The 12,848-nt window shown below is 38.0% G+C and overlaps 1 protein-coding gene across 1 annotated transcript in view; it reads left to right on the top strand.

Moving 5' to 3' along the window:
• Window positions 1-12,848, top strand: part of ADAMTSL1 (ADAMTS like 1) — a 202,462-nt gene that overhangs the window by 123,654 nt on the left and 65,960 nt on the right. The gene's annotated exons all lie outside the window — the stretch shown is intronic.

The raw sequence follows: 12,848 nt of genomic DNA on the forward strand, positions 1-12,848 counted from the left end.
GTTGCTATTATACAGTAACAAGTCCAAAACTTGACATGTAATACACTGTAGCTATGAACTTAAGGTCTCTATGACAAAAGTTTCCAAAATGAAGTCTGTGAACCACTGATACTTTCCAGAGCTTTGCTGATGGCCTAGAAAGAGCTGGCTGGTCTCATAGTGTTGGCTCTTCCCTCTATTTTCCAGCTGCTAAACTGCATTAACAGCAGCTAAAAATATAAAAAGCACTTTCCTAAAATGTCTGTGACATGTAAGTGACTTGGAGTATGAAGTTGTGGAGGGCCAGGGAGGCAACCTACTGGAGAGGGCAACCAAGACAGTGATGAAAGTCTCAGAAGACACATGAATGTTGTCCACTCCATGAAGAAATCTTACCTAAGAGAATGAAAATTCTCTCCTGATATATTTAGAGAAATTATTCCAATGAAACTTCTGATACCAAAACAGCAGAGCATGGCTATGTCTAGAATTTAATACACTTTAAGATATTGTTTAGTTTAAGAGTGAGATATTTTAAGAATTAGAACTTCCAAGCATAAAGATATTGCTTTTGCTGCAGGCACTCTTTGATACATGGGGCCTTCTCCATAGCCTTGCAAAGGGTTAATCATGTAAGTCTTTCCTGGGCAACAATTGGTTTAATTATCTATAGATAAATAAAAGTATTAAACAACAGAATCTAGTCAGCTTTTCTGGAGAACCAGCACACCTGAAGGCAGACACCATAAGAGGAATTGGTGAAAAGTAATTTTGTTTTGGTTTTGTTTCATCTTTTGTACTGGACATTTAAGATAAATGATTCTAAAGGGTCGCCAGTGTGGCTTTCCTCTTTGCTCCCTGCTAAGAATAAGGGTGGGTGGACTAAAAGACTTCAATACTCATTTAACACTTCACTTTGAAATGAGACTGTGGTGTCACTGTCTTTATTTATTTATTTATTTTTTTCATTCCTAGTTTGTTCTGGTCTCTCCTGCAACAGAATATGGTAAAAAATAGAATATACTGGCAACACTTCAGATTTATAAATAACCTGAAAGATGACAGCACTTGTATAGCACCTGAGATAACTTTATAATTTATATTGAAATTCTAATTTAATGTGTTAGTACATTACTATTCTGAGTCCATTTAAGAGAGACACAAAAACAAAACAAGTCTGTCTTCAAAGATTCATGACTATATGGAGTCAGCAAAATTTAATGCTGTGAATTCTTACAGAAGATTTTTGGAACAAAGAGAAGTTGCACAAAAAAATTGGTTGATTTCATCCATATTCAATCCCCAAAGCTGCTGAGTTTCCTGTGGTTTTAGACTTTGAGAGATTTTTTGCTTGCTGTTACAAGAACAATGGCAGAAAAAGAGCCCAGTCCCTTTTCTCCTGGAATGCAGTAAAACAAAAATTCTCATTGCACATTGTACTTAGAAATAGTGAAACACCATGGAGCTGGTTGCTAAATTTGTAGTTTTCAGCACAGTAAGTATAGCATAAAATTTCATACCCTTAAAATGGTATACCCTTGTTTGATATTTCTGTAAACAGGGTATCCTTTGCTTTGATATATTGGGAGGCAGCATACTTTGTCCCAGACAGAAAGGAATGAATATTATGACCATTGTAATTCAGTCATTTAATTTGTGTCAATGGAGATACACCACTTTCAAAATTACTTAGCAATACTTGAACACAGCATCAGACTTCCCAGAAGTAAACACAGAATAGCTGTTCAGTGTTGAAAAGTTTCTTCTCTGAGCTCTGAAATGAGAGGGCAGATCGCTCAGTTTTGTTGATTGCTGTTTGCATTCTAAATTACTCTAAAAATAATCAGAAAAACCCTGTTTCAGTATTGACTTCACTGTTTTTGATTCACATCCAAAGTGTATCTCTTCCTTAACCTCCACAACCCAAAATACAGAGGCAGTCGTCATCTAATCAGATATAATTGCTCTTGTTTATAACAGCAGCAGCATGAGCAGTTCATGGTAAGCCAACATGCTCTACCAAAGGGGAGAAAAAGAATGCCATACTGTGTTACTCATTATAACTGCTCAATAGCTTGGTCAATGCGTGTTGAAAAGATTTGGTAAACATGTATGGAGGAGTGAGGAGAGAGGCAAAGCAATGAAAGCCAGATGGCTGAGAATGGAGGAAATTCCAGGCAATTTCTACAGCATTGTTCTTGCATATTTTCAAAACTGAACTTTTATTCCTGTGCAACAAAAAATAGCTGAATGCTACAGAACTGATAAACAGTGAAGAAAAAGCAGACTGTTCCAGGAATAGCATAAGCTTTCACCTCAACGCTCTTCCTCTACTTCTTCAAGCCTTTGCTGTTAGTAAGAACAGATTCTAAACCATCTGAGTGGTCCTGCTACCTGACTGAAGATCAAGATAACCTGAGCTGGGCTGGGCTCTATATCTTTGCCCAGTATCTTTCTTTTTTCTCTTTTCTTTTTTTTCCCCTGCATCTGTTTCTTCTGTTTTTATGTAATATATTACCTGTTATTATTTGAATGTTTCTTTGGTGGGTGCCATACTGCCCGTCTGTTTTGTTTTTCCCAGATGAAGTCAAACTATAAAGGAGAAAAAAGAATCAACATGTTTTTCTATGTATTTGGARATGGGAGGCGTTAGGTTGATGGTAGGTCAGACTTGCTGGAAGCTGTGCTCCCAAACCAGAATCTGAAATGAATTCAATATGTGTGGAGGAGTCAGAGCTTTCTCTGATCCATTAAGGGCGACTTCTGTGTGTGGGCAGGTGTCAAATGCATATGTGTTTTGCGTTACCCATGTGAAATGCTAGAGCCTCTCTGGCTATTTCACAAAAAAGATTTATGGGTCATTATGTTAACAGATACTGCAGTATARCTTTATTGGCAGGAGATACCGGTTCTTGTTTTGTTGCAGTCTTTTTTTTTTTCAAAGGAAATGTGAGTTAGAATTGGCATTAATGAGACRATAATGGTCTTACTCTTTGTGCTACTGAAAGATTTTCAACCTTTCCCATACCCCTAATATTTTTTCAGTGGGGTGCATTTAAGCGTGTTGTAAACCGAAGTGTACTGAGACTATCTACTCCTAAGAAGCAGTCCAGAGAGCTTCCTGGGAGCAGAAGACCACAACTTGAACCGTTTGCAAAGTAGGTTGGAGGATTAGATATTGGAAGAAAATATACTGCCCAGCAGGGTAGATTCACCCTTATTTGAAGACTTTAGGTCAACAAGCAGCTTAAACAGGAGTCGTGGGCTCAGTGTGAGAATCACAAACTTTAACAAAGTAATCCCACTTTTTTTAAGACAGTGCCATACAAAGACATCTAACTTAGCTGCTGTCCCTAGGTGTTATTCTGTTGTGCAAACATACTCTGCATCATCGTAATAAATTCTCTGGCTTTAAAATGTACTAATCTGTCACCTAAAACTCTTTCTTTCCTTTTTTATAATATAATCTCCTTCCACTTTGTACCATTTCCACTGTCAAGAGATTGTCCAAGATGTGCCTAACTGCCCACCTTTCCCATTCCTCGATGGATGCATTAGCTGTGATGGTGCAATAACTGCTTGTTCCTTGGCATGTCTTGCTTGGTAGCAGTTGCAGTAAAATAGCCATGTGTGCCCATATGGAGTGCTCATTTGCAGCCTTGTATGTCACATTTAATTGTGAATAGTAAAGCAACTTGCAAGTTGCTAGGGTCAATGAAGCAGCTCTGGAGTCTCCCTCACAGTCTGTTTCCTCATATCCAGCTCGTCTAGCTTAAAATTTCAGAACTTTTCCTCCTCCATTTTGATTTTTTTAATAATATGATAGTTCCTCCATTAGATAGGATTTCATCCATAGATGTTTCCTTCTACTTCTGCTTATATTCAATTCATAGATCACTACATTCATAAAATATTAGAGCACATCTGTAAATAATTTTTTAATGACTTCTGGGCATACCATATTTCCCTCTTACTTCAAAGGATGGCAATCACACTTCATATTCTGAGTCCTATATACCTAGATAGATAATTTTTCTTTACACAGATCTCAGGGTCACAAGTCTTGCCAAGTCAGTACACCCTTGATTTGAAGCCTAATTTGACCATAGCCTACCACAGATTTTTATAGTCTGGTTTATGGTGAATATGTGCTTATAGTCAATGGTAGTGTCTTAGCTCTAGAGAGGACAACTTCCCCTCATTTTTTTTCCTGSTAGTGTTAACCTTCTGGTTGCAGTCACCTTACTGCAGTCCACTTCTCTCTGCCTTTGTCTTTTCTAATGCCTGCGCTAATAAGAACTTAATATTTTCATCATTTGGAAAAAATCTGCTCTTATTTCCACATTTCTTACATTAACATCTTACTCTTGGTTTTCTCTCTGAATGTATTCTCAGTTTTCTTGAGTATTAATTTACTGCCTCAGTAGCAGGATTTCAGTCCAAATAGAAAGATTTCCCAACAGTGATGATAAAGAGTATGTCTTTGCTCTTGAGCCAATATGAAGTTAAGTCAAATGTTTTGTAGTGTGATAGCCAAGGTTAATTTCTTCAGTGCAGCTTTATCCAGTGCAGTAATCTCCAGGGTCTTGTATTTGGTTTATCTTGCTGTTCATCATTATTTCTCTTAAAAAGGGCAGGAATTAAGAGCACCATTATATCTTCCAATTGCAGTACTGCTATCTTATTGTAGTATAGTTTGAGTAATGTCCAATACTTTAAGACCAAGAAATCTTTACTGATAAGAAGATGAAGGATGTAAAAGAAGAGTAAAATATAGCCCTGACTGCAGAAAATGAACTGTACAATTCTGTGCCATTCATATACATCAGTAAAGATTCACACATCAGATAAATGCAGGAAGCATCTTCATTCAGTTTGGAGTGAATTAAGTTCCTATAGAAGGAGTCAGCTTGATTAATCAAGGAGTGTTGTATCTGCCAAGTAGGTCTGCCACATCTGCAACAGCAAAGGAAGCTCTCCAATTTGTGTCCATGAAAATTTCTGTCTTCAGTTATGTGATCTCTATTCCTATTAACTTCCTAGCCTCCCTGCTAACACTGCTGAGCATAAACATTCTCAGTGACAAAGCAGAGTGTGCAATGTGCACAATTAGGAATGTGGCTAAGCTGACTTACTCCAGGCAGTCACCAGCTGTTAATAGATTTTTTAGTCAGTAACAGCCATGGGAAGGATTTGAACCACTAACGCAGCAGTGAACAGCAGTGAACAGCAATATATGTAATTACTGCCTGACCAATCCACAAATTTGTATTGTTATAACCATATTGGATGGAGTTTTTGTTTTTATTTGTTTTTATTTGTTTTTATTTTGTTTTTATTTTTATTTTTTATTTTTTAATTGTAATAGTTACACTGTCACAGCTCTTGAACTGAACAAGGTTTTCTTGCACGTCAGGCAAATTTACTCCCTTGCTTGTGAGGAAGCTGTACTGTCTAAAGCCGTTATTTTCGCCAAAGTCTAAGAAATTTTTGCTTTCATGCCTTTTGAGTCAGCTTCAGATCTTGGTAAGTACTGCCATGAATCTGAAGAATTTACTATGGTTGTTTTGAATTCATATTGCTGTAACACAAGTTTCAAATGTCTCCCTGTGTGTGAGGAGCAACTGCACGTGTTTGGATCACTGCATGTCATTAAGAGGAAAAACAACTTCTATTCCAGAAGAGTGAATCGGTTACTAAATAGATTACCAGTTACGGTTTTAGGTTCTTAAAGGGAGGAATTAGAGACAAAATACTGGGTCCAGATGTGCCTTTGGAACAAGATTTTTGCACTGCCTTACTGTCAGTATGTTGCAGGAAGAGACATTGAAGAGAGCTCAGGCATAAGCAGGGATTGGGAGTTTCCTGAGCTCAGCCACAATACCAAAAATACCTACCTATGCTGATGTATTCTCCCCTCCCCCCACAAAAAAWGTGGAGGAAAACCTTGTATGCCTGATTTTGAGAGACAGCCTGTTTGTACCTCCTGCTTTGGGGAAATAGTTCAGGAACAGTTCATCCTTGTGAAAATATTATCCCTGTAATTCTGCCAGCCAGCTCAACAAGAAGCTTGTGTTATCTACTGTTTCTGTGGCAGCACTGGTTGCAAAACTTGGACTTGCTAGAAAATTACTTAAGCTCACTCACTGTTATCTGAACATCGTTTCATTGATGAATCTGCTTTCTTTGCTAGTCAAGTCAGTGATATCTTCCTTCTTTCTTTCTTTCTTTCTTACTTCCTTTCTTTCTTTCTTTCTTTCTTACTTCCTTTCTTTCTTTCTTTCTTTCTTTCCCCCACTAATCATTTTAGCAAAGGCAGCCTTTGACTTGAGGAACAAAATCACATGTTCAGGACTATTGATCTTACAGGCTATGAAGTCAGGCTCCTTGTGTATTTCTTTTTCAAGTCACTTACATGAATTTTGAACAATCTCATTTTAAAAATGCTTCATTTTAGACTGTATTACAAGTAACAAATGATCAGTTAATTGCACTTCTTTCTCACACACAGAGCTTTTTCATTCTTTCACTTGGTAAGCTTTTTGTCAATTTCTTCTTAGGAAACAGCTGATTTGAGGGGGTTGGGTTTTTTTGTTTGTTTGTTTGGGTTTTTTACCTTTTGCTTATGGCATAAACTTAGGCCTAGGAAAAAGTGTTGGCTTATAAGACAGAACCCAGCAAGGAGCCTACCAATGTGAAAAGCGCCAGAGAGTGYTGGAGCACAGAGCAGCTCTGGCATGGGCAATAGGGTGTTAACATCTCCCTCTGTTTCCTTCCAGAAGAACCACATCAAAGTACTTCATAGACTAATGGGCACCATTTATTTGATAAATTGGTGGCTTTGGTGCTTTTGCATTACTTCAGTGTAAGTTTGGTGTAAGGGGTATGATCCCACTCCTGTACCCCTCATTTAGCTTCTGCCAACTGCCATTGCAACAAAGCTGCCTCAAGTGCTATGTGTGCAATCTCTGTCCTGTTCTTCTAGCCTTCCGATACTACTTCTTAACTAGCTTTCCAGCTTTACACTAATTAACCTCTGCTCTGCAACTCTTTCCTATCTTCACATTGGACTTTTCAGTGAAAGGGGCAATCAAGGATCTATTTTACTGTATTTCACAGAAAACATTGAACAACTTTCTTATACAAAATTGTCAGTTTATGCATGACCCCAGACCTAAACTTGAGCCACAAACTATTGCTCATCTGTCTGTCAAGCCTAATTTGATCTTGCGTATCTATATCAAAGACAGCCATCTCTATCATTTATCTCAGTGCCTCCGTTATCACAGCAGAAGTCCCATGTGGGGTACTTTTTTATAGCCAGTTTGTTAATCTCACAAAGTAATTTTCTGCCAAAACAGTTCATTTAGCTTAAGTTGTCCTTGCACATTTCTCTGTGGTTCATGCACTGTATGTCTGCAGTGGTCCCTCAAAAGACCCACTGGACCACCTTCCACTACTCAGAGTGTTGGCAGAAAAACACAAAGCCTCTTTTCTGACTTGCTGTAATAGTTGGTGTTCTCTGCCTTCAACTCAGCAGGCAATAGGACTTGTTTACTGTAAGGAACCATATTTATTGCTGGAAGCATGTCAGAAGGTGACCCCTCACACCAGCAACCAAAACTGCCATTTTTAGAGTTGTTGCATACTTGATCTATTTACCCTCTGTTCTTTTTTAACTTCTGAGTTCCTCCTATATCTTTCTCTAGTTGGCTTTGTTATATAAATATTGGCTCCCTGCCACGGTTAGCTATAATGGGCTGCAATGTTCATTGATACTGATAAGTGTACAGAGTCAGTGCAGGCTGCTTTTATCAACTCCCAAAGCTCCCTCATTAAACCTTTGATCTGCCTGCGTGTGTTGGCTGCACTGACATCTCTTTTCATGGATTCCACTCAATTGCAAGGAAAATCTTTTTTGAAGAAAAGTACATCCTTCCCTCTCCTGCACAAAGATGCCTGAAAATTTTCCTGCCTGTTGCACTTAACAGTTCTGCTACCATGTCAAATAGGTAATACTGAAAATCAGACTACAAGATTTTGTCCCTGGACTTTAGTTTGTCAGACTAGCACTGAACAACAACTGAGCGTGAATTTGTTGTTGTTGCTGGTGCTGCTAATTTAATAGTACCTTACCTTTTCAATTTTATTTCTTAATCAATATCAGGTTTGTTTTCAAAGATTAGTTAGATCTCAGTTTTTCTGAGTTGTGTGTATATTATGTATAAATTTGTAGTGTTCTCTCTAGTACAAACTGATTCACAGAAGTAATGAGATGACTTCCTAGAGACTCAGATCCACATTTGAACCTAGGTGGAGGTCTTAGCTCCCACACTTCATTTTCAAAGGTGTCTGATCTCACAGGGAGTAACTTAACAGCTGGGGAAAAAAAAGGTTAGTTGTAGTTAAATTCTTACCTTTTATGTCCCTTTCTCTGAAAGAAGTTTGATTATAGGGCCAGGAACAGACCCACGAGTCCTCATCTCAATCCTGTAACCTCACAGCAGGAGCAATGTTTTCTGTAAAAGATGAACACTAAATCTCTCTGCTGTCCAAAGTTTAAGATCACATTCTGGATGGTATTTAAAACCTGGTACTGAGGATACTGAATCAACCCGAGATAGATCTTCTAGAGGCCTCAAGAAAGCTCTTCACACCTATAAAATAGGAAGATTTGCCACAAGCACAGTTCCAGACCTATAATGGAAAAGGAAGAGAGGGAGTGTATGCACTCACATTAAAGACTTCTCAGTCTCCGGGGTTCAGTACAGGATGCACAAGTTGAGAGGGGACAAGAGGAAGGCCAGTATTGATGCGTGTGACTTATGCAGTCTCTCACATGTGCATATACACAGCTGCCACCCAGCCCTTGCCCACTGTGGAATGTCTCTCTACAGGCAGGTGTCAGATGTTAAGTAAGATGTTTCCAGACAAACGTCTCTCCAAACTGATGGATGTTTATCTTAGAAATAATAAAAGAACTTTTGTATCACTTTCATATGGTTTAACCACACAAAAATTACAACAATTTCATTTTTTTTAGCACTAGTTTGGGAGGTCCTTGTGTAGAAGGCTGTTTACTTTTCCTGTGCACTGTTTGGTTTTTCTTGGCAGTGTTTGAAGGGATTCTGTCAGGTTGAAAGTTGTRTGTCTCTAGAAACTGTTCACTTATAACACCTAACAGCTTAGAATGCCTTTTGGATTTTTTTTTTTTTTTAAACCATATATACTGGGCACATAGGGACTCATCCACAGCCATTGGCTCCATAGTGCTTTGGCTCGAGACTGTATGTTTTTTTAACTTCTGCCTACATCATTCACTTTTTCCAGGCTGACTATGGGGGTGCGAGAGTGCTTTGTTCTGGAGACTCGTGGCTCCACTGGGACAGCAGCTTTAATTCTGGCAGCCTCTCCTGCCAGGAATAGTTGGTTACTAGTTGGCATAATTTTCTGGTCTAGCTAGCTAGCAAAATTATTATGTGGCCTCCAGTTCCTGTAGCAATAATAGGGAAGTTTCAAAACCGAGGCAACAGTGCATTGTCATCCCAATTGTTATTTGTAACATGCTAATTTCTAGAGGCTGCTCTCAGGCTGAGAGTCCCATTGTGCTGGGCAGTATATAAAGACATAGTAAGAAATCGTCCCTGCTGTAGAACCACTGCCTAAGCTCACCGTGTGGACAAAGCCCAAGAGAAAAGACAGTATTGTTAAGACTTTGCAGATATGAAGTTGAGACACAAATGGGAGAAGAATATAATCCAKCCCAGCACCTGCTGGACTCAGAGGGATTGCTTATGTATTCAGAGGCTAGCCTCTGTTTTAGCACTTCTGGTCTCAGTCACCTCTAGAGTATCTCAGAGAATCCTGCTTGTACTGAACTGTACTGCAAGTACAGAGAGTTCTTGATCCCTCAGTTCTTCACCTGAACTGCATGAACACACTATGACACTGCTACTTTTTATTCTGTCACAAGAGAGAAAGAAAGTTCATTTCTAATTGAAATTATGTGTATAAAACTATTTAAAAGCCCATAGTCATATGAAGTATTAGGAAGCTTTTTTTTCTTTTAAACAGCTTGAATTTGGTTACAAATGTCTAGGCTATGGTCTACCTGAATGTAAGGGCCCTCACAAAACTAGTAACTATTAGGATATGATATCATAAAATTTAGTTTAGAGTTTGCAGGCAAGATTCCTATTTGAAGAGAATCTCCTTTGTATGAAATAACATAGTCAAGTTGTTTTTTAAAGTATCTCTAACATTTTTAGATTGATGTTAAAGATACAGACTGATTGGGCCTTGATATAAATCAAGATTTTTCAAACTCACTCACCTTTTTTGGTGCAGTGGATCTTCACAATTGCTCTCCTTCATTTATTTGAGGGAGCTGCAAATATCCCTGTTCCAAAAAATACTAAACATGACAGTTTGTGGAAACTGCTTGCTTACCTTACATGCTTACTGCATGCTTAAACACATGCATGAGCACTGCTCAGTCAGGCCTAATTTAGTTGATGAATATGTTCTAGAAAACTGCAATTTSTCATTGAGCCTGTAGAAAATAGAAGTTTAAAGGATAAAACAAATAATTTATTAGAGATTATTAGTCTAATTCCTAGTATGAATTTACTGATAGATTTCCTAATTGGGTGCTTTACCTATTCATCGAATCTGTCCATTACTAATTCAGTTTTGTTACTTTATAGTTCCTGGAGGTACAAGAAATGTAGACATCTGACTCGTTGGGCTTTTCATGAACCTTTCTCCAATTTTAATCTGCCTTTATAGTTATATATAAGAGAACCTAAAGCAAAACTATTGCCTTGAGCAGTCAGGACAGGTTCACTACTTAGTTTGACCATCTTTGTGTATGGTATGTATCCATACACCTTCCCAGTGCTTTTTTTTTTTAAAAAAAAAAGTACTAGATTGCCACAGCAGTCTGCTGGAAGCAGTGGATTGTTCATTTGGAAGGTGAGAAATTTCTGTGATCAGTTTTGCATTTTGAATCTGTGATCATACCTAAAATAAGCTGTATTTTAGGACCATCCTCTACTGACTCTRCATTTCCAGATGAAACTTTTATTATTTATGTTCATCTGAAATGTGTGCATGTATGTGTATTCTGATTCTAACAGAATATCATTATTCAATATTAGTGATTAGTATCATTAATATACACACACCTATTTCAACACATCCAGCCCTGTGAATTGTCTTTTTCATATATTCTTCTCTGTTAGTCATCTCTAAATGCCTCTGTGTTTTTGCATTACTATTAACAGTTTTCCTTCAACAAGTTCAAAAATTCAGGGTAATGTATGTGTGTCAGTCTCTGTATGCAAAGTATGAAAATTTCCTAATTTTGGTCTCCATGAGTTGCAGTAGTTAAAATCTTTTAGGGRTCTAGTTTGTGGTTAAATACATAATTGGCACTTGGGTATTTAGGAGGTGGGACAGGTGACTCATGAACTGATAGACCTAGAGCCAGGACAAGTTAGGGATTTAGTGTACATATCTTTCATAGTTCTGCAGTAAGAAAGGCTGAAAGGACATTGTTTCTCTGTCACTACRTATTGATATAGCTTTTGCTTTTGTAGGAGAAAAAAGAAAGGATAAAAAGAATGTTTCARATAAAAACCAGCAATCTCTTCACTGGGTTTTGGGAAGCAATATAGGAAGTACCAAACTTGACTTCCAGCTGGGCTATCAACTAGCAACAATTGGATTTTCCTGAAGCCTATACCTTAAAAACAACGACAGTCAGCACATAAAGATGCCAAGAGGTGTTGCCCAGGCTTCCCTTACCTGGATCCTGTAACTACCTAATTCACCCTTAAGCATAGGATTAGATCCTACTCGATTTTTTTCTTGTGGCATTGTTAGTTGCATACAGGTTATCATGACTGTATTCTTTTTTGTATACAGTACTCACTGAAAGAGTCAATCCCCTCCCCCACACACCCCCCAAAAAAGACAGAAGAATGCACAGTTAATGACCATCTGAAATAAGATAAAAATTATCTGAGCCACCATCCCATATCACTTCATAGTAAAGATAAATCTGACTTTTTACAATGCCATTCTGCTAACTTACCCTATTTCTTCATGCAAGGCCAAACCTTATTCATTCCACAGTATTCTTTATCGCCAACAAATGGAGCTGGAATCTTTGCTCCTGGAAGCAAATTTTTCTCTTCTTTCTATCTATGAAACCCTATAAAAGTTAGTGGGGACTATGATAGTACAACGGGAAGAGATAATCAGACCTCATATTTCCTGAGCCCCTCTAAGCAATTTCCTGTTTAGAGCAGGAATTGTGAACAAACTGATGTTATGGATAGGGCAGCAGATGCAACATGCAACAGAAAATTCCAACATTAGAAAAACAAATCCTTTCTCTGTGCTGAAACACAGTATTTCTTTCTGGAAGAAAAAACAGACAGCCTCTTCTGCAGAAGCCAACATCTCCAAAGAGTTTCTGTGGTGTGATAGCCACTGAGTTGTGAACTGCCAACAGAAACATTGTGCGTTTATACCAATAACAAACAATGAGCTGCTGGAGGCAACAGCTATTACCTTCACTTGAATAAAAAACTCTGGCAACTGATATAACTAACTRTGTAATCCAAATAGATCCTGAAATAAGAAAATGCCTTCTTTTCAGCACCTACTCAAATATCTTAGTTGAGGTTATGCCAAAAGTACAGGGTAGCTGATACCCACATTAATTCTGACTGACAATTTTATGAGAAAATCTGCTTTAAGACCACTCTCCCAAGATCATTCCTATGGAGAACATATTCCAGATTATCTTATCTGGCTGCCAGATGTCACTCTTATTCCACAGCTAAATAGCTGCCAGCACA

The sequence above is a fragment of the Apteryx rowi genome, unplaced genomic scaffold, assembly GCF_003343035.1.
Source record: "Apteryx rowi isolate R43461 unplaced genomic scaffold, aptRow1 scaffold_37, whole genome shotgun sequence".
Classification (NCBI taxonomy): Eukaryota; Metazoa; Chordata; class Aves; order Apterygiformes; family Apterygidae; genus Apteryx; species Apteryx rowi.